Raw genomic sequence first — 3606 nt, forward strand, 5'->3', positions numbered from 1 at the left:
AGTGAATAGAGCGTCTCGTGCAAGAGTCGAACCAAGGGTGCCTGTTCTCATAGGCCCCGAGGTCTACTCAGGTTAGCAACAGCGCCCCCATTGTTGAGAACCTTCCTTTTGTCTTCCACCCTCATTTCTCTCCCCCTCTGTCTCTAGTTTTCCCTCATATTCTGCTGGGTAAATTATTTTGATGTATAGGCAAAATACTTCCAAATGCTTCGATACCGTGTCACCCAGACAATTCATGTTTTTATTATGATCCTAGCAAATCTGATATCATACCAAAGATCGTTCCTCAGAAATAACACGAATTGATTGTGTTTCTTTTCACATTTATTAACCTTATACCTTAATGCAATCACGTACGATTCCTTTTTTCCCCCTATAAGCTGTGTGTCAGAGATACGATACGATTTTACCTAAGCTCATAATGATGACATTTTATGATCAGTTTTCTGCTTCTTACGCGAAATGCATATTTTGATATAAATCAGACGAATGTTATAGACTTATATCACATATTGTGTTTGGGTATTTTGTATGTAAATTATTACTGTAAAATTATCTTTCGTTTTAGTTTCCTTCTCCCTCATCTATCTATCAATCTCTCTTTCTTTGTTCGTTCTTTTTTTAAAATCAATTTTATCATCTCTCTCGCTCTACTGAACTTTCTAAGTAATTCGTGGTTGAAAACATTGACGTAAGTACAGGGCTGCTGCAGGCCAATGGTGACTGATAATAATTTAGTGTTTTGTCTTCTTTTACACTGGTGATGTGTAACTTTTAATCCTATGTAGTATTGATATCATAAATCATGTTTTTTTCCCGTTACAGTTGTTGCTTTACAATTGTATTTCTTTCCCATTCCGTCCTCCCTCTCCCCCCCCCTCTTTCTCTTAACTCCTTTGATCAATTTTAGCATCTTTTCACAGTCTGCTGTACCTCCTGAATAATTTATTGTTGAAACCACCGACGCAAGGACACGAGTACTTATTGCCGATGAACTTATCATACGACCAACATCCTTTCTGAAGGACACAATGCTGCAGCCTACGACACATTGTTAACGCATGCATGCAAAGGATGAAAAAAATCAGAATTTCCATTATGCCACCACAACTTTCAATCATTATCTCTTCCAGGTCTACGATATCATTTTGTTGTAATTTCATTACGAGATTAACAAAGTTATGAGGTCATAACATTGCTTCTGTATGTTGCTTCTTCGCTCAGTGGCTTAATTGTCAGCTATTCTTCATTTGTCTGATTAGCTGACACCTCTGCAAACGTTGTAATACGTGGGACAAAGTGCATTCACTAACAATAGCTAAGATTGCAATAACGTCTACACAAACAGGCAGAGAAAGTCAAGACGACGAATGAATGGTTACAATCAGTTTTATCTCAGTAACGGCGTGAAATATCTCGGGGCAGATCAACCTTAATTTTTCGATTCCCTCCAAATTAAGGTCAGATGACTTACTTTGTTTGCAATTCATTGATATAATATTATTGTTTCTCACTTTTCCCCGGCCGAGTATATTATGTTAACTCATTAGCCACTCCTCCTCTTTGCTTTGTCACCCCCCCCCCCCCCCCCCGGCATGCTCACACGCACACACACTCACAATTCACCTAAGCTCCCCCTCTCTACCTCATTTTCTCTGTCTTCCTCTAATCAACCCTTTCGTCTCTCCCTCCCTCTCTCTTTCTCTTTCTCTTTTCTCAATCTCCCCTCTCACACTTCCTCCTTCTTTACCCTTTTCTATTCATCTATTTACTTTCTTGTTCATTTTCTCAAAAGAGCAAAAGCAGTAGCGTGGGTTGCAGATTTCAGGAAACAAAACACATCAGCATTCTCACTTATATAGAACGTCTCGCTGAAAATACAGATCGCTCTATAAATGTTTATAAAGTAGATTCCTCGCTGATGGTAATTTCATATGTATTTGTGTGCTTTGAAAAGTTTTGTTGTCTTGTTTTGTAGAGTTTAATAAATATTATGCTGTTGTTGTTGTTGTTGTTGTCTTCATTTGCAGAAACATGAACCCAAATTGTCAAGATTTCTAAACCATTCTTTTCATGAACATTCGGACAGAGTGGGGAAATGCTGATAATTCTAAATTCATGAACAAGACAAAATATGATACTGTGAACAGATCAATCGATCGGTCACTGCCACATTGAGATAAAGGAATGATATCGAGATTTGGAATACTCACGTTCATGGAATTCCACGAATATTGCGTTTAACGATTATTACATTTTTACGATTACTACGTCTTCCGAGTTTTCCAACGACATGCTTTTAGTCAAACGTATCAACATTTTGGGATGTTTTCTCTTTTCACAAGACATGACCCTCGAATTTGACTGTAAAAAAAAGAGAGAGAAATAATTGAAATCAATCTTATTCAAACAAAATGGAAATCAAATTGTGGCGACGTGGAAATATCATTGTGATAGAGCAGGCGCCGAGAGGGGGCGCTGTCAAAGGTGGCTGCCAAAGCGTCATTGGACTTCGCCTCAAAACAACGAGCAGTCGACGATACATTATCATTGTGTATTGAGAGCATTCCAATTATGTTAAGTATCATTGATCTTACACTTTTTGAAAAGCAAATATCCTCCGATAATTTGAAATTGTATCTCGAAGTTCTAATATCACAATATTGCAATAGATGAACAAGTCCAATTTCAGTCAGTCATACTTTGTTTAAAAGAAGAAAGAAGTATAGTAGTTGGACAAAGTGGAATGTGTCTTAGTACTTTTCACAGATACATTTTCTATTGGAGAGAAAAGTATCACACAGCAAAAATAAATTCACAGCTTTTGTTCTTCTTTTATATTGTCATGATAAAAATGTGACAGTCCCGCAGTTGTATTTACGATATATCTTTAAAAATCTGATTATTTTTTTTTTTGGCAGATGGTGAATTAATCTTAATGGTTGCAAACCTGTAAACATTGAAATATGAAAGTGAATATTAATGACCGTTCATACATTTTTAAACCAGGGGAGAGGGTAGTGGCTGAGGGTATTTCAAGTAGTAGTTGTAGTTATTACTTCCTTTTTTTATCATGCAGCTTCTATGGACTATGGAAGTGCTAGTATGTTTATTGATAACGCAAAGATGATTTTCAAGTTTTCATATTGAACTAATACCATCATTATCTATCGTATCCCGTTTGTCCCTCTGACTTTGGCCAAGAGATGCAGTAACAGCCTTTCTGGAGCGCCATGGCATTGTCACGTGATTGTCCGATTGAATTGTGTATACATTCTCACTCACTTGAGAAAAATGGAGCCATGGCTGCTACCACAGAACTCTTGTGGCTGCTACATGCGTAGTCTGGCCTCCGTCCCTTTTTCCTTGGTGCGATATTTTGCCAATTGCAACAGACCAAGAGAGGGCGCAAATTTTCTGATTGCGATAATGGGCTCACACGGGTAAATAATTCCCCATAGAGACGTGTGTTAAAATTCAAATTTCAAAAAATTTTGTAAAATAGCTGGGAGAAATGAGGTGTTTCATCTTCACTAACCTGAATAAGTGAGATATAGGCTGCGTTCATGCGAAACTAGAATTGCGTTTCTAAACACGTTTAGTCGC

The sequence above is a fragment of the Diadema antillarum genome, unplaced genomic scaffold, assembly GCF_040938485.1.
Source record: "Diadema antillarum isolate AM-2024a unplaced genomic scaffold, OU_Dant_1.0 seq00000766_RagTag, whole genome shotgun sequence".
NCBI classification, from domain to species: Eukaryota; Metazoa; Echinodermata; class Echinoidea; order Diadematoida; family Diadematidae; genus Diadema; species Diadema antillarum.